This window comes from Tachyglossus aculeatus, chromosome 1 (genome assembly GCF_015852505.1).
Source record: "Tachyglossus aculeatus isolate mTacAcu1 chromosome 1, mTacAcu1.pri, whole genome shotgun sequence".
NCBI classification, from domain to species: domain Eukaryota; kingdom Metazoa; phylum Chordata; class Mammalia; order Monotremata; family Tachyglossidae; genus Tachyglossus; species Tachyglossus aculeatus.
In genome coordinates this window covers 85288169-85307699 of record NC_052066.1, presented here as the reverse complement: position 1 = coordinate 85307699, position 19531 = coordinate 85288169, and the positions used below count along the sequence as shown (strand labels likewise).

Here is a 19531-nt window from a genome sequence, read left to right as displayed (position 1 = left end):
AGGTCAGGAAGAGATTTACATATATATATATATATATGTCTATAATTCTATTTATTTATTTTGATGCTATTGATGCCTGTCTACTTGTTTTGTTTTGTTGTCTGTCTTCCCTCTTCTAGACTATGAGCCCATTGTTGGGTAGGGATTGTCTCTATCTGTTACGGAATTGTAGTTTCCAAGTACTTAGTACAGTGTTCTGCACACAGTATGTGCTCAATAAATACGATTGATTGATTGATTGGGAGTCAGAGGTTATGGGTTGTAATCCCATCTCTGCCACTTATTCATTCATTCAATAGTATTTATTGAGCACTTACTGTGTGCAGAACACTGTACTAAGCTCTTGGAAAGTACAATTCGGCAACAGAGACAATCCCACCCAACAGTGGGCTCACAGTTGAGAAGGGGGAGACAGACAACAAAACAAAACAAGTAGACAGGCAACAATAGCTATCAGCTGGTGGCTTTGGACAAGTCATTTAACTTCTCTGTGTCTCAGTTACCTCATTTGTAAAATGAAAATTACGGTGTAATAGTACAGCGCTCTGCACAGAGTAAGCGCTCAATAAGTACGATTGAATGAATGAATGAAAGAATGAATGTACAAATATACACAAGTGCTGTGGGGAGGGGAAGGGGGTAGGGCAGAGGGAGGGAGGGGGGCTATGGGAAGGGAGGGAGGAGCAGAGGAAAAGGAGGGCTCAGTCTGGGAAGGCCTCCTGGAGGAGATGAGCTCTCAGTAGGGCTTTGAAGGGAGGAAGAGAGCTAGTTTGGTGGATGTGTGGAAGGAGAGCATTCCAGGCCAGGGTAAGGACGTGGGCTGGGGGTCGACAGTGGGACAGATGAAAATGAGGCACAGTGAGGAGGTTAGCAGCAGAGTAGTGGAGTGTAAGGGCTGGGCTGTAGAAGGAGAGAAGGGAGGTGAGGTAGGAGGGGGCGAGGTGATGGAGAGCTTTGAAGCCAAGAGTGAGGAGTTTTTGCTTCATGCAAAGGTTTACAGGCAACTACTGGAGATTCTTGAGGAGGGGGGTGACATGCCCAGAGTGTTTCTGTAAAAGGATAATCTGGGCAGCAGAGTGAAGTATAGACTGAAGCTGGGAGAGACAGGAGGATGGGAGATCAGAGAGAAGGCTGATGCAGTAATCCAGTCGGGATAGGATGAGAGATTGAACCAGCAAGGTAGCAGTTTGGATGGAGAGGAAAGGGCAGATCTTGGCAATGCTGCAGGTTTTGGTGACGGATTGGAGGTGTGGGGTGAATGAGAGAGTGGAGTCGAGGATGACACCAAGGTTGCGGGCTTTTGAGATGGGAAGGATGGTAGTGCCATCTACAGTGACGGGAAAGTCAGGAAGAGGATAGGGTTTGGGAGGGAAGATAAGGAGCTACTGGACATGCTTCACTTCTCAGGGCCTCAGTTACCTCATCTGTAAAATGGGGATCTAGACTGTGAGCCCCAAGTGGGACGGAGATTATTTCCAACCAAATTTGTGTGTATCCACCCTAGCACTTAGGAAAGTGTCTGGCACATAGTAAGTGCTAAACGAGTACCGTAATTATTATTATTATCCTTCCCAGCCATCTCCCAAGAGGAAGTCACCCATCTCCTTTTGAAGTCCATACCCATCCCTTCGCAACTTATCAATCCATAAATCAATCTTTAGTATTTATTGAGTGCTTATTGTGTGTACAGCACTGTACTAAGCACTTGGAAGAATGCAATAGAATAGGTAGACACAATCCCTGCCCATTAGGAGTTTACAGAATAGAGGGAGAGACTGCTTACTGTGTGCAGAGCACTGTACTGTGTGCTTGGGAGAGTATAATAAAACTAAGTTGGTACACATGTTTCCTTCCCACAAGAATCTTACTGTCCAAAGGCAATCTTACAGATTATCAATCCATCAATCATGTTTATTGAGTGCTTCCTGGTACAGAGCCCTGTACTAAGTGATTGGGAGAGAACAATATAGCAGAGTTGGTAGACACAAAGCTAAAGGGAGTTCTCCACAAAGAATTAGGATGAGGTGGCATGTATTGAAGCATGAAAATGGTAACAATAAGAATAATAACTGTGGTATTTGTTATGCACTTACTATGTGCCAAGCACTATTCTAAGCGCTGAGGTAGATAAAAGATAATCGGGTTGGACACGATCCCTGTCCCACATGGGGCTCAGAGTCTTAATCCTCATTTTAAAGATGTGGAAACTGAGGCACAGAGAAGTGAAGTGGCTTGCCCAGGGTCACACAGCAGACAAGTGGTGGAGTTGGGATTAGAACTCGGGCCCTTCTGATTCACAGGCCCATGTTCTTTCCACTAATACCATGCTGCTTATCTGTACAGAAATGACAATTTCTATACTACCAAAAAAAATGGATCTCACAAATAAAATATGGAATTTGTTACCACCAAAAAGTTTGGCTGGTCAAAAATATCATCAGATTTAAAAGGGATTTGGATACAGTCCTGAATGAACTATCCATAAGAGCTACTAGAGGGAAAGTTAGGGACGTTAAATAGCACAACCCTAGTCGTTTGGGCACAGATCAAGGAGGGCAAATTGCCACTCTCATAAACAATCCTGGGCTGGATGGACCATTGCTCTGACCTAATAATGACATTGCTTTAATGTAGTTCTGCAATTTTGATGTGGAATAGCAGGATCGTTGCCTGTATTCTCCAATTTTTCTTCTAGATGTAAGCCCGTTGTTGGGTAGGGACTGTCTCTATATGTTGCCGAATTGCACTTTCCAAGCCCTTAGTACAGTGCTCTGCACACAGTAAGTGCTCAAGAAACATGATTGAATGAATATGTATTTAATATGTGCTGAGTTGGAAAGTAATGCAAACAGGGAAGCAGCACGGCCCAGTGAAAAGAGCATCGGCCTGAAAGTCAGAGGACATGGGTTCTAATCTCAGTTCTGCCACTTGTCTGCTATGTGACCTTGGGCAAATCACTTAATTCCCTGTGCCTCAGTCACCTCATCTGTGAAATGTGGATTAAGACTGAGCATCATGTGGGACATGGGCTATAGCCAAAGTAATTATCTTATATCTACTGCTGGGTTTAGTACAGTGCCTGGCACAGAGTATGTGCTTAACAAATACCGTAAAAAAATGTCCATTACAGAATTTCTTTGTTTACTTTGAGCTTGCATAACTTCTTGTCTCAAGAATAGATCTATAACAATGCAGGCTATTCGAGACAAAAATAATGAGTAATCTAATTTAGGGAAATCATATCATAGGCCATATTTGAGATGACTATTCATTCAATCGTATTTATTGAGCACTTACTGTGTGGAGAGCACTGTACTAAGTGCTTGGGAAGTACAAGTCGGCAACATATAGAGTCGGTCCCTACCCAACAATGGGCTCACAATGGGCTCACAACAGGCTAGAAGGGGAAGGGGGTATACCACCTGTATATATGTATATCACCTGTATATATGTTTGTACGTATTTATTACTCTATTTATTTATTTATTTTATTTGTACGTATTTATTCTATTCATTTCATTTTGTTAATATGTTTTGTTTTGTTGTCTGTCTCCCCCTTCTAGACTGTGAGCCCGCTGTTGGGTAGGGACTGTCTCTATATGTTGCCAACTTGTACTTCCCAAGCGCTTAGTACAGTGCTGTGCACACAGTAAGCACTCAATAAATATGATTGAATGAATGAATGAATGAATGAATGGCAGACAACAGAACACAACGTGTAGACAGGTGTCAAAATTGTCAGAAAAAATGAAATTAAAGCTATATGCACATTATTAGCAAAATAAATAGACTAGTAAATATGTACAAGTAAAATAAATAGAGTAATAAATCTGTACAAATATAACATGAGCTGTGGGGAGGGGAAGGAGGTAGGGCGGGGGGATGGGGAGGAGGAGAGAAAAAGGGGAGATCAGTCTGGGAAGGCCTCCTGGAGGAGGTGAGCTCTCAGTAGGGCTTTGAAGGGAGAAAGAGAGCTAGCTTGGTGGATGGGCAGAGGGAGGACATTCCAGGCCAGGGGGAGGATGCGGGCCGGGGGTCGATGGCGGGACAGGCGAGAACGAGGCCATTGAGGAGGTTAGCGGCAGAGGAGCGGAGGGTGTGGGCTGGGCTGGAGAAGGAGAGAAATGAGGTGAGGTAGGAGGGGGCGAGGGGATGACTATGCCATTTTGTTTTGCCTAACCAAGACCTGAATGGTGACTGAACTCAGCAATGCTGGACTATTGCTTCCATAAGCAGGTTGTGTCAGGATGGGGCAGCTAGGTCTGTGGTTAAAGCAGCGTGGCTTAGTGGAAAGAGCCCGGGCTTGGGAGTCAGAGGTCATGGGTTCTAATCCCAGTTCCGTCACTTGTCTGCTGTTTGACCTTGGGTAAATCACTTCACTTCCCTGTGCCTCAGTTCCCTCATATGTAAAATGGGGATTAAGACTGTGAGACCCATGTGGGACAACCTGGTTACCTTTGTATGTACCTCAGCACTTAGAACAGTGCTTGGCATATGTGGCACAGTCTTTTAGACTGTGAGCCCACTATTGGGTAGGGACTGTCTCTATATGTTGCCAATTTGTACTTCCCAAGCGCTTAGTACAGTGCTCTTCACATAGTAAGCTCTCAATAAATACGATTGATATAGTGAGCGTTTAACAAATACAATCATTATTATTATTATAACTCACTTGAAAAAAAAATCAAAGCTTTTTTCCAGTGGATTCATGAGGACTTTACATAAGGGTTAAGCTCAGAAAACAAAAAAAAAGTTTTAGGGCAGTTTCATGCACTGCTATTTCCCACACCAGTTTACCAAGTGTTCATCTCTCTTTGGAAGTAGAGAAGCACCGTGGCTCAGTGGAAAGAGCCCGGGCTTTGGAGTCGGAGGTCATGAGTTCAGATTCCGACTCTGCCAATTGTCAGCTGTGTGACTTTGGGCAAGTCACTTAACTTCTCTGTGCCTCAGTTACCTCATCTGTAAAATGAGGATGAAGAATGTGAGCCCTCTGTGGGACAACCTGATCACCTTGAAACCTCCCCAGCACTTGAATAGTGCTTTGCACATAGTAAGCACTTAATAAATGCCATTTTTATTATTACCTAGACACTCGATGTCTCTTTACTGCCTTTGCTGAAGAATTGAATTTCCCTTTAGCTGAATGATTGAAATCATAAGGACTAAGGAGTAAATGAGGTTTTTACCTCGTTTTACTCATGCAGATAGCCATCTAACCCACAAGTTAAAGACGAAGAGATTGAGCTGGCGGTAAAGGGCCTGTGGTGTAGATCAAACCACATTTGTTTCCAGAAACAATGGAAAAAAATAGTCCTTCTTTAGTTGTTATTTGGAGACAGAGATGAGGTATAGTTAATGCAGTCTGTCCAAAATAGTTCGGAAAAGACCAATTACCTCACTGGGCTCATATAAATAGCATTTTTGACTTGCAGCTGTAGCCTCTATTGCATTTGACACCTTATTCAATGATTTTTCTTTTTTTTTTCAATTTGTGCAACTCTCTGCTTGTTTTAGAATCATGTTACTTGGAACTGGGATTGAGTCTGAACTGTGTGTTATATCTCCCCCAGCACTTGATACAGCACATAGTAAATGCTCAATAATGCCATTTCCAACTAGTCCTTCCACAGAGTTCAAAACCAGCTGTAGAACTGTTATTTTTCACCCAGCGCATCCTTCTCCATCCTGGGGGATTTGCCAACTGGCCGAGGCAACTGCTGACATTAAATTTGAGAGGAAGAAGAGAGAGCGAGACAAAGGTTTTTGTGTGGGTGAGAATACAAGTGGGCTGGTGAGAGTGAGTCAGGAAGAGAGTGGGAGGCAGAGTGAAGGAGTGTGAAAGTGTGAGCCCCGTTTGCTTTGCAAAATGCATTTTACTCCCAGAAGCAAAACTTTCAGGATGGCAGTTTAAGTGTCAAACTGGTTTCAGAACAACACGGTAAATTCAGCAGTGAGGACAAAAATAACTCTAATATGTTCTTTTATAAGTTGGTGTGCCATAATTCAAATAGAGTAATGCGATTTTGGTGCTCATGTATTCAGAAAAAGAATCATTTAGGACCATAACCCACATGTTAAATGATCGTCTATCATTTTTCTTGAGCAGCAGGAACCAGCTAAAACTGTCTTGACACACTTTGAATGCCCATTCGAAAGAAAATGCTTCAGTGTAATTTAATAAGTTCTGTTTATAGAAGACAATAGTGTGTTTAGGACTTTAGTGAGCTCTAGGAAGCCAAGTTTGCCATTTTAAGTTGTAAGTTTCACCTTTCAATTCCTTCACCTTTATAGGAACTGTACCTAAACTGATTATCTTGTATCTACTCCAGCACTTAGTACAGTGGATGGCACTTCATTTATTCATTCATTCATATTCATTAAGCTCTTACTGTGTGCAGAGCACTGTACTAAGCACTTGGGAAAGTATAATACAACAATAAACAGTGGCATTCCCTGCCCACAATGAACTCACAGTCTGCAGGGTGGGGGGAGACAAACATCAAGGGGGAAAGGTGGTGGAGTGAAGCCAATGGTGAGGAGTTTTTGTTTGATATGGAGATGGATATATAGCACATAGTAAGCACTTAACGAATACCAAAATCATCATTATTAGTGTCCTCAAGAGGCAGTTCTTAATGGAAAAAAATGTTTTTTTTTCTTTTTTTATGGTAGTTGTTAAGCAATGATCATGTGTCAAACAAAGTTCTAAATGTTGGCATAGATACAAGTAAATTAGGTTAGACAGACCCTGCTCCTCATGGGGCTCACAGTCTAAGTAGGAGGGAGGAGCACCTTCAAAGCATTATTAAGGTCTCCTCTCCTCCAAGAGACCTTCCCTGATTAAGCCCGCTTTTCCCAGGCTCATTCTCCCTTCTACATCATCTATGTGGTTGGATCTATAATCTTTGGACATTTGCTATTCACCCCATCCCCAACTCCACAGCGCTTATGAACATTATCTTTAAATTATATATTATAAATTACTTATTTGTTCATATTAATGTCTGTCTTTGATCTAGACTGCAAGCTCCTTATGGGCAGGGAATGTGTCTGCTATTTCTAATATATTGTACTTCCCCAAGCGATTAGTAATAATAATAATAATGTTAGTATTTGTTAAGCACTTACTATGTGCCAAACACTGTTCTACTGATTGATAACATAATGACATGGCAGAGAACATTTTCCAGAAGTCCATATAAGTCAATAATAATAATAATGGTATTTGTTAAACGCTTACTAGATGCCAAGCACTGCTCTAAGCTCTGGGCGTGGTGGGGCGGGGGTGGGGAATACACGGTAATCAGGTTGTCCCGCATGGGGCTCACAGTCTTAATCCCCATTTTACAGATGAGGTAACTGAGGCAAAGAGAAGTGAAGCGACATGCCCAAAGTCACAAAGCTGACAAGCGGCGGTCGGGATTAGAACCCACGACCTCTTACTCCCAAGTCCAGGCTCTTTCCGCTAAGCCACGCTGCTTCTCTCATTAGTACACAGCTTTGCACATAGTAAGCACTCAATAAATACCATTGACTGATGGATTGATTGCTTGAGAACAGGAGAATTGAGGCACAGAAGAGTTAAGTGACTTGCCCCAGGCCTCACAGAAAGCACTGGGAAGAGCCGGGATTAGAACTCAGGTCCTCTGACTCCTGGGCCCATGTTCTTCCCACTAGACCACGATGCTATAAAAGGCATAAAATCTAAAGTTAATATGCCCCCTCTCAAACCATAACCTTCGGACCATGGTAGAGAATACCACCATCTTCCCTATTTCACAAGCCTGTAACCTTGATATTATCGTCTTTTCATCCCTCTCATTCAACCCTCATATTCAATGTGTCACCAAATCAGGTCAATTCTACCTTCACAACATTGCAAAAATCTGTCCTTTCTTCTCCATCCAAACTACTACTAAACTGACCCAAGCACTTGGGAGAAGCAGCATGGGCTAGTGAATAAGCACGGGCCCGAGAGCCGCAGGATCTGGGTTCTAATTTTGTCTTCACCATGTGTCTGCTGTGTGACCTTGGGTAAGTCACTTCACTTCTCTGTGCCTCAGTTCCCTCATCTGCAAAATGGTCATTCAGTACCTGTTTTCCATCTTAACTTGGACAATTAGCCCCATGTGGGACCTGATTATCTTGTCTGCTCCAGGAATTAGTACAGTGCTTGATATATAGTAGGCAATAAGCAAATATTATCATTATTATCACTATTATTATCCCATCTTAATTACTACATCTGCTTCCTCCATGACCTTCCCATCTCCTCTCTATCCCACTCCAGGCCAAACTTCATACTACTGCCCAGGTCATGTTTTTGAAAAAATGCAGTCCCTTTGAGTGGTTCACCTCCTCATCAAACAGAAACTCCTTACAAATGGCTTCAAAACTCTCAATCACCTTGCCCCCTTCTACCTCACCTGATTTCCTGTGACAGCCCAGCCTACACACTCCACTCATTCATTCAATCTTGTGTTTTGAGCACTTACTGTGTGCAGAGCACTATTCTAAGTGTTTGGCACTGTACTAAGCGCTTGACTAGGGCCAGCTTGCTCACTGTGCCGTAAAGGTGTTTGTGAGGAGATTTTTTTTTTGATGCAAAGAGACAGAAGAAGCCAGAGATAATTTTGAGGGGCCTGAGCAGTCATTCTGAAAGATGGGCCCTGCAGAGGTGGTGTCTGGCTTAGTGGAAAGAGCCCGGCCTTGGGAGTCAGAGGTCATGGCTTCTAATCCCAGCTCCGTCACTTATCAGCTGTGTGACATTGGTCAAGTCACTTAACTTCTCTGTGCCTCAGTTTCATTATCTGTAAAATAGGGATTAAGACTGTAAGCCCCATGTGGGACAACCTGATTACCTTATATCTACCCCAGTACTTAGATAATAATAATAATGATATTTGTTAAGCATTTACTATGTACCAAGCACTGTTCTAAGCGCTGGGGAGGATACAAGGTGATCAGGTTGTCCCACGTGGGGCTCACAGGCTTCATCTCCATTTTACAGATGAGGGAACTGAGGCACAGAGAAGTTGAGTGGCTCGCCCAAAGTCACACAGCTGACAATTGGTGGAGTTGGGATTTGAACCCATGACCTCTGACTTCCAAGCCCGGGCTCTTTCCACTGAGCCATGCTGCTTCTCTAGTAAACACTTAACAAATACCATTATTATTATTATTATGGATTGGAGAGGGGAGAGGCTGAAGCTGAGAGACAGGGAGGAAGTAAATTCATTAGTTTAGCTGTGACAAGATCAGCTGGTGCCAGTGTGGCAGGAGTTTGGGTGGAGAAGGAGGGACAGATCCAGGAGAGAAGGAGGAAAAACACAGTCCAGATTTTGCAGTTGACTGATTGTGAAAATTGAATGATAGTGAACAGTCAAAGATGATACCTAGCATGTGGCTTTGTGAGATTGGAAGATGGTGGTGTTGGCAACTTAGATGGGAAAGTTAGGGGGGAGAGTGGTATTAGGGGGAAAGATCAAGAGTTGTTTTTAAAACATGTTGAACCTGAGGTGCTGACAGTTCACCCAAGTGGAGATACCTTGGCAGCTAGAGAAGTTGCAGAATTGCAGGTTAGATAGAGAGATTTGGGAGTCACAGGTGAAGCCATATTAGCAGATGAGCTCCCAAGCTCTTATTGCAGTGCTGTACAAACAGTAAGTGCTCAATTAATTCCCTTACTTGGTTGATTGAATTGTAGAGGACCTAGAACAGAAAGCCCTACTCAGAGCTCACCTCCTCCAAGAGGTCTTCCCAGACTGAGCCCCCTTTTTTAATCTCCTCCTCCCTACCCCCCCACCTCCTTCCCCTCCCCACAGAACTTGTATATATTTGTACAGATTCATTACTCTACTTATTTTACTTGTATGTATTTACTATTCTATTTATTTTGTTAATGATGTGCTTATAGCTTTAATTCTATTTGTTCTGACGATTTTGACACCTGTCTACATGTTTTGTTTTGTTTTGTTTTTTAATGGTATTTTATTAAGCGCTTACTGTGTGCAAAGCACTGTTCTAAGCGCTGGGGAGGTTACAAGGTGATAAGGTTGTCCCACAGGGGGCTCACAGTCTTAATCCCCATTTTACAGATGAGGGAACTGAGGCACAGAGAAGTTAAGTGACTTGCCCAAAGTCATACAGCTGACAACTGGCGGAGCCGGGATTTGAACCTATGACCTCTGACTCCAAAGCCCGTGCTCTTTCCATTGAGCCATGTTGTCTGTCTCCCCCTTCTAGACTGTGAGCCCATTGTTGGGTAGGGACCGTCTCTACATGTTGCCGACTTGTACTTCCCAAGCGCTTAGTACAGTGCTTTGCACACAGTAAGCGCTCAATAAACGCGATTCAATGAATTCCACAGTAAGAGGATGGGACACAGAGGAACCAGTGAATGAAAGTGAGAAGGGCTGGTCAGAGAGTTAGGAGAAAAACTAGGGTAGTACTATAGGAGCAAAAGCAAGCCATGATAGCATTTTGAGGAGGAGAGAGTGTATGGTTTTTCTTTCATGCACTGTTAGAAAACATGTTCAAATCATTTGTTGGGCAGGTTGATCAATCAATCGATCACATTTATTGAGCACTTACTGTTTGCAGAGCACTGTACTAAGCACTTGGGAGAGAACAATACAACAATAAACAGACAGTCCCTGCCCACAACCAGCTTACAACCCGAAGGAGGAGACAGACAGTAATATAAATAAATAAATTACAGATATGTACATAAATGCTCCCTCTCAGGGTCACACCTGGAGAGTTTCCTGTACTCTACCAGTCTAGGCTACAGGAGGGAGAGTCAAGCAGAGGCCTACCCACTCCATTCCTAGCTTGGGCAGTGGCTAGCGAGTGGAAAGCAATCTGTTACAAGTCAAAACTCCCCTGTGCTGGGCAGCAGCGGCGTGGGAGAGAGTCGAGGGCGAAGACTCAAGTTGACTGCCAAGAAGGAGGCAATGGTAAACTACTTCCATGTTTTCACCCAGAAAACTCTGTGAATACACTACCAGAAAGATTGAAAATGGAGGTGAGGCATTCTGGTTGAGGTGCGTCCATGATGTTGCTATGCGTCGGCAAACAACTCGACGGCATAAGACAAGATAAGAAAAGACATAACTGCTGTGGGGCTGGGAAGGGGGAAGAATAAAGTGAGCAAGTCAGAGTGATGCAGAAAGGAGTGGGAGAAGAGGAAAGGAGGGCTTAGTCAGGGAAGACCTCTTGGAGGAGATGTGCCTTCAATAAGGCTTTGAATGGGAGAGAGCAATTTGTGGGATATGAAGAGGGAGGGTGTTTCAGGACGGAAGTAGGATGTGGGTGAGAAGTTGATGGCAAGATAGATTAAATCGAGGTACAGTGCTTAAGTAGGCATAGTGAGCTTATCTTCTAGACTGTGAGCCCGTTGTGGGCATGGAATGTCTCTATTTGTTGCTGAATTGTACTTGCCAAGCACTTAGTACAGTGCTCTGCACACAGTAAGTGCTCAATAAATACGATTGAATGAATTAGAGGAGTGAAAAGTGCAGGCTGGGTTGTAGTAGGAGAGTAGTGAAGTGAGGTAGGAGGGGGCAAGGTAGTTAAGTGCTTTACAGAGGTTGGCAAGGAGTTTCTGTTGTATTTGGACTTCTAGACTGTGAGCCCATTGTTAAGTAGGGGTTGTCTCTGTTGCCAAATTGTACTTTCCAAGCGCTTAGTACAGTGCTGTGCACACAGTAAGTGCTCAATAAATATGATTGAATGAATTTAGAGGTGGATGGGCAACCACTGGAGGTTCTTGAGGAGTGGGGAAACATGGACTGAACATTTTTCTAGAAAAAATGACCTGGGCAGCACAGTGAAGTATAGACTGGAGTGGCACCTACCTTTCAGGGAAATTTCCTAGAAACAAATATAGTTCCTAGCTTATGACTACAGCTGAAGATAAAATGGAGTACATAAAATCAGTTTGGACACAAATTTCCTAGGCTACAGCCTACCAAGAGTTCGACACTGTTTTTCTTCTTCAATGAACAAATCAAAACAATTCCACGAGGTCATAGACATATGCATGCCTTCTGGAAGAATGGTTGAATCATTTTTAAAGTTCTTGAACACAGGGTGCATTCCTCTGACACTCCAATCATTATTAAGATGACGGATTCCAGGGGCAGTGTTGAAAATGGCAGGCACCATTTAGAGGCAAATGACCAGCTGAACAAATACCTATGATGCGCACCCCACTTGTAATAGTTCGCAGGGGTTTGAGCCACCCCCAACCCCAGAAGCAGGGACTCTACTGCCTGGAGTATTGTCTTTGAATAGAAAGAACAAGTTGTGTATATATAAATAGATCTGAAAGCTAAGGTAACAGATTGAGGTTTCTAACTATGTGAGAAAACAGTTACTGGTGCACTCAATTTTAGTGACTGTATGTGTCCATAGCAACAGCAAAAAAAAAAATCAGCAAAGTTTAAAAGAAAAAAAAAGATTTTTTTTGAATTAATGACAAGAGTATTACCTTAGAAAAGTTTCAGTTCTTGCACTAGTGAAATTGATTTCCGTTGATATTGACTAGTCTTGTTTTCAATTCCCCAAATCTAAGCTTGGTATTTAAGATGAGGAGGCTGGTCAAGAAGCCTCTTTCATTAAAGATTTTCCATTCAGCCTAAAGCCATCTACTTTATTTCCATAATAACTTGTTGTTTCCATTTCTTGGGTTTCCTTGGTACAAATAGAGTAGTTTACCAGAGATAAAGGAAAAGGGAGCACTTTACCCTGAGGATATCGTAGTCTCTCTTGAATGACAGGATTTAACCTTATACCTTCTGTTTTAGATTGATTTTTTTGAGAGGACCAATCAGAAGTCAGAAACCGAGCCTGGAGGTAAAAATCAGTATTCAGATGGATGGCGAATAATTAGAATATGAAATTTTATAACTCCACAATTGGAGTCCTCTATTTTCTTTGAACTCAGTCCTAGAAAAGCTGTTTACCTGCTGAGTCTTATTCTCCCACTCAGTGCCTGTATAAAGCTTCTCTCACGGCATTCCCTGAGTAGACACCTGTCTACTTGTTTTACTTTGTTTTTTGTTTGTTTGTTTTTAATGATATCTGTTAAGCGCTTACTATGTGCAAAGCACTGTTCTAAGCTCTGGGGGAGATACAAGGTGATCAGGTTGTCGCATATGGGGCTCACAGTCTTAATCCCCATTTTACAGATGAGGTCACTGAAGCACAGAGATGTTTAGTGACTTGCCCAAACTCACACAGCTGACAAGCGGCAGAGCCAGGATTAAAACCCGTAACCTCTGACTCCCAAGCCCATCCTCTTTCCACTGAGCCACACTGCTTTTGTTGTCTTTCTCCCCCTTCTAGATTGTGAGCCTGTTGTTGGGTAGGGACCACTCAATATGTTGCTGATTTGTACTTCCCAAGTGCTTAATACGGTGCTCTGCACACAGTAAGCGCTCAATAAATATGATTGAATGAATGAATGAATTCCCTGAACCCCAAACAACCTTAGTTGCTATAAATCTCAAATCTAGCCAGCTCCCAATTTTTCAGAAGTAACTACCCAGTCCTTCTTGTTTATTCTTCCTCTTGCATCACTCCCTTCTTTGGCCATGTCCCTTTTTTTTAAATCCATTTACTAGAGGAAGGCAAGGGAAAAGGTTAGAGATCTATTGTATTGTCTCTATTTTTTTTTTAAATTTTAATGGTGTTGATTACATGCTTACTATGTGATAGATACAAGGTAATCAGGCTGGACTTGGTCCATGTCCCACAGGGAGCTCACAGCCTTAATCCCTATTTTACAGATGAGGTAACTGAGGCACAGAGAAGTAAAGTGATTTGCCCAAGGTCACACAGCAGACTCATGGCCGAGAAGATTAGAACCCAGATCCTTCTGACTCACAAGTCCCTTTTCGATCCATTAGACCCAAACGTTTGTTTCAGCAACTTCTTCATCTGGCTAATGGCACTTTTCTGTGCTTTGCTATTGAATTCAATGGCATTTCTGGTCAATCAATGGTATTTATTGAGTGCATATTATGTGCAGAGCACTTGACTAAGTTCTTGTGTTTTGGAGGCCATGTTAGAGTCATTGGGGGATATAAGGACATACCCGAACCTCAATGTGGGCAGGGAATGAAGCTACCAACTCTTGTTTTTTTTCTTTCGATGACTTTTATTAAGTCATTACTTTGTACTATTCATTCAATCATATTTATTGAGCGCTTACCGTGTGAAGAGCACTGTACTAAGTGCTTGGAAAGTACAAATCAGCGCTTGGAAAGTACAAATCAGTGCTTGGAAAGTACAAAGAACTTGGAAAGTACTAGGCATCGTATTAAGTACTGGGGTAGATACAAGCTGGTCAGTTTTATTCATTCTTTCATTCAGTCATATTTATTGAGCACTTACTGTGTGCAGAGCACTGTACTAAGCACTTGGGAAGTACAAGTTGGCGACATATAGACGGTCCCTACCCAACAATGGGCACAGTCCATGTCCCACATGGAGTTCACAGCCTGAATCCCCATTTTACAGATGAGATAACTGAGGCATAGAGAAGTGAAGTGATTTGCCCAAGGCCGCAAGCAGACAAGTGGCAGAGTGGGCATTAGATCTCAGATCCTTCTGACTCTCAGACCATACTCTAACCACTAAGCCATGCTGTTTCTCTGTTGTATTCTTCTCTCCCAAGCTGTTAATACAGTGCTCTGCACGCAGTGAACATTCAATACCAGTGAGCCCACTGTTGGGTAGGGACTGTCTCTATATGTTGCCCACTTGTACTTCCCAAGCGCTTAGTACAGTGCTCTGCACACAGTAAGCGCTCAATAAATACGATTGATTGATTGATATACAGTTCCATGATATTTTCTTTCCTGGTGCTGGGAGAAGAGAGCCTATTTAATGATAATAATGATGGCATTTGTTAAGCGCTTACTATGTGCAAAGCACTGTTCTAAGCGCTCAGGGGGATACCCAGTGATCAGGTTGTCCCACGTGGGGCTCACAGTCTTCATCCCCATTTTCCAGATGAGGTAACTGAGGCTCAAAGAAGTTAAGTGACTTGCCCAAGGTCACACAGTAGACTTCTAGACTGTGAGCCCACCCTTCTAGACTGTGAGCCCACTGTTGGGTAGGGACCGTCTCTAAGTGTTGCCAACTTGTACTTCCCAAGCGCTTAGTACAGTGCTCTGCAATCAATCAATCAATCAATCGTATTTATTGAGCGCTTACTGTGTGCAGAGCACTGTACTAAGTGCTTGGGAAGTACAAGTTGGCAACATATAGAGATGGTCCCTACCCAACAGTGGGCTCACAATCTAAACAGGGGAGACAGAGAACAAAACCGAACATACTAACAAAATAAAATAAATAGAATAGATATGCCCTGCACACAGTAAGTGCTCAATAAATACGATTGATTGATTGATTGATTGTAGTAGAGCTGGGATTAGAACCCGCAACCTCTGACTCCCAAGCCCGGGCTCTTTCCACTGAACCACGCTGCTTCTCTTAACATCCCTAAATATGGTAATTCAGGTACAACTTTCGCCAATCCTTCTGCTTCGATTAAAATAAATTCTGAGGCATTTTGCGTGTTGGATAATCCAGCCATACTGGGCCTAAAATGAAGTGTGGGTGGAAGAGATTTTCACTAGCTACTTGAGTTATTCAGGATAGGTAGGTGGGGACAGGAAGTAAAGAGAGATTTTCATCAAATGTTATTCACTATACTTCCATTGAACACTCAGTTCTTCTTGACACTGCCATTCCAATTTTACTCGTTTTTGCAATTTCAGGTAGCTTTCGAAAAGTGGACAGAAACTCCAGCTTTTCTGATATATTGCTGTGTGCTCTAATCAAACTAAATGTTAGTTTTGCAAAATTGAAATACAATTGCGACATGATTTGTTTAACATCTCTGAAAATGGTGCCTTGTTCTGATAGAGGAATGCCAGTGCATTTTTATGAATAGCTTAGCACACTTTACATATATAATGTTTCATTAGACTGCATAACCTTCCTTCCATGAAGATATCTGCTACCCTTTGAACATTTTATTCTCTCTTGCTCAACTGTTAGGGAGTGTCAAGCAAAGGAAAGGAATATACTCAGAACACACAACTCAAAGCCTTCATTATAATATAATAATGGCATTAATTAAGCACTTACTATGTGCCAAGCACTGTTCTAAGCGCTGGGGAGGTTACAAGGTGATCAGGTTTTCCCCCGGGGGGGCTCACGGTCTTAATCCCCATTTTACAGATGAGGCAACTGAGGCACAGAGAAGTTAAGTGACTTGCCCAAAGTCACACAGCTGACCATTCATTCAATCATTTACTGAGCGCTTACTGTACACCAAGTACACCAATCTGTACTTCCCAAGCACTTAGTACAGTGCTCTGCACACAGTAAGCGCTCAATAAATACGATTGAATGAATGAATGACCAGTGGCAGGGCTGGGATTTGAACTCATGACCTCCGACTTCAAAGCCCATGCTCTTTCCACTGAGCCACGCTGCTTCTCTTCAAGAGTAGCAGTATGGCCTAGTGGATAGAACATGGGCCTTAGCGTCCGTAGGACCCGGTTTCTAATCCCGGCTCCGCCACTGGTCTGCTGTGTGACCTTGGGCAAGTCACATCACTTCTCTGTGCCTCGGTTCCCTCATCTGCATAAGGGAGATTCAATATTCTCCCCCCTCCTACTTAGATTGTGTGGGATACGGACCATGTCTGCTCTGATTATCTGGAATCTTCCCCGGCTGCTTAGAACAGTGCTTGGCGCATAGTAAGCATTTAACAAATACTACGGTTATTATTACGATACTGATGGAGATGAGAAGAGACAGATATCTAAAGTGATTTTCTTAAGTCCATGGGGTAAATCAGTGCCAAATGATGGACAAATCAGCTGTATTGAAGCAGGGCAATTCCTGGGCTATATCTCTGAGCGTGGCACAGGAGACTATGTGGCCACCAGCCATAGTTCAATCACCAACATGCATGCCTGCATGCCTGCATGCCTTTATCCGCATAGCAGTATATATGTATATATATATATGCATATATATATGCATATATACCTGTATATATGTATATATGTTTGTACATATTTTTTTACTCTATTTATTTATTTATTTATTTATTTTATTTGTACATATCTATTCTATTTATTTTATTTTGTTAGTATGTTTGGTTTTGTTCTCTGTCTCCCCCTTTCAGACTGTGAGCCCACTGTTGGGTAGGGACTGTCTCTATATGTTGCCAATTTGTACTTCCCAAGCGCTTAGTACAGTGCTCTGCACATAGTAAGCGCTCAATAAATACGATTGATGATGATGATGATGATGATAGCAGTGTGGCTTAGTGGATAGAGCCCGGGCCTGGGAGTTGGAAGCAGCGTGGCTTGGGAGTCAGAGGTTGTGGTTTCTAATCCCACCTCTGCCACTTGTCAGCTGGGTGACCTTGGGCAAGTCACTTCACTTCTCTGTGCCTCAGTCACCTCATCTGGAAAATGGGGATTAAGGCTGTGAACGCCACGTAGGACAATCTGATTCCCTTGTAGCTACCCCAGTGCTTAGGACAGTGCTTGGCACATAGCAAGCGCTTAATAAATACCATAATTATTCATTATTATTATTACTATTACCTGGGTTCTAATCCTGGTTCCACCACACGTCTGCCCCCGGCCCACGTCATCCCCCGGGCCTGGAATGCCCTCCCTCTGCCCATCCACCAAGCTAGCTCTCTTCCTCCCTTCAAGGCCCTACTGAGAGCTCACCTCCTCCAGGACGCCTTCCCAGACTGAGCCCCTTCCTTCCTCTCCGCCTCGTCCCCCTCTCCATCCCCCCCATCTTACCTCCTTCCCTTCCCCACAGCACCTGTATATATGTATATATGTTTGTACATATTTATTACTCTACTTATTTATTTATTTATTTTACTTGTACATGTCTATTCTATTTATTTTATTTTGTTAGTATGTTTGGTTTTGTTCTCTGCCTCCCCCTTTTAGACTGTGAGCCCACTGTTGGGTAGGGACTGTCTCTATATGTTACCAACTTGTACTTCCCAAGCGCTTAGTACCGTGCTCTGCACACAGTAAGCGCTCAATAAATACGATTGATGATGATGATGATGATTTGTACATATTCATTACTCCATTTTACTTGTACATATCTACTCTATTTTATTTTGTTAATACGTTTTGTTTTGTTGTCTGTCTCCCCCTTCTAGACTGTGAGCCCGTTGCTGGGTAGGGACCGTTTCTATATGTTGCCAACTTGTACTTCCCAAGCACTTAGTACGGTGCTCTGCACACAGTAAGCGCTCAATAAATACGATTGATTGATTGATTGATATTGGGCAAGTCATTTCACTTCTCCGGACCTCAGTGACCTCATCTGTAAAATGGGGATGAAGAATGTGAGCCCCATGTGGGGTAGGGACTGTGTCCAATTTAACTTGTATCTACCCCAGTGCTTAGAACAGTGCTTGGCATATAGTAAGCACTTGACAAGTACTATAATCATTACTATTATTATTATTATTATGCCAGATACTGTACTGCAGCTGTTGCCATTTAGATAGCAGTGTGACCTAGTGTAAAGAGCATGGACTTGAAAGTTGGAGGATCTGGGTTCTAATTCTGACCCAGCCTTTTTTTTTATGATATTTGTTAAGCACATACTATGCACAAGGCACTGTACTAAGCCCTGGGGTAGATGCAAGCTAATCAACTTGGACACAGTCCCTGTCCCACATGTGGCTCACAGTCTTAATCCCCATTTTACAGATGACAGAACTGAGGCACAGAGAAGTGAAGTGCCTTTCCCAAGGTCACACAGCAGACAAGTGGAAACGTCAGGACAAGAATCCAAGTCCTTCTGACTCTAATTCACTAATAATAATAAAAATTAAAATAATTATGGTATTTGTCAAGCACTTACTATGTGCCAAGCATTGTTTTAAGTACTGGGGTGCATACCAGTTAACCAGGGTGGACACAGCCTCTATCCCACATGGGGCTCACATCTTAATCCCCATTTTCCAGATGAAGTCACCCTATTTTCATCCTCATCAGAGGATGAAACTCAGATGAGTTTCATTCATTCATTCATTCAATCATTCATTCAATCGTATTTATTGAGCACTTACTGTGTGCAGAGCACTGTACTAAGCACTTGGGAAGTGTAAGTCAGCAACATATATTTCACACCTGTTCTCCTGACCTTGAACCTGACATGTGACTTGATGAAGTAGTGTACAGTGCTTGATGAACAGTGCTTGACACATAGTAAGAAACACCATAAAAAAATCTACCTCAGGGCTTACTACAGTGCCTGGCACATAGTGAGCATTTAACAAGCACCAAAAAAAGAAAAAGTCGTGAGTGTAATTTGGGAAAGATTCAGGGAAAATGGTGATTGAAAACACAACACACAAAAGAGATAACCTTTCATTATATTATATTAATTTTTAGGCAATACTCTCTGAGTTTCTGAGTTTTTTATTGTTACTTGTTAAGCACTTACTATG

The 19531-nt window shown here is 42.7% G+C and overlaps 1 non-coding gene across 1 annotated transcript; it reads left to right on the top strand.

The window, feature by feature from the left end:
- The first annotated feature begins 10736 nt into the window (after positions 1 to 10736).
- LOC119937519 lies at positions 10737 to 10874 on the top strand. The gene has a single exon (XR_005454144.1). It is a non-coding gene; the product is annotated as a small nucleolar RNA SNORA7 (small nucleolar RNA).
- The last annotated feature ends 8657 nt before the right edge of the window (positions 10875 to 19531 follow it).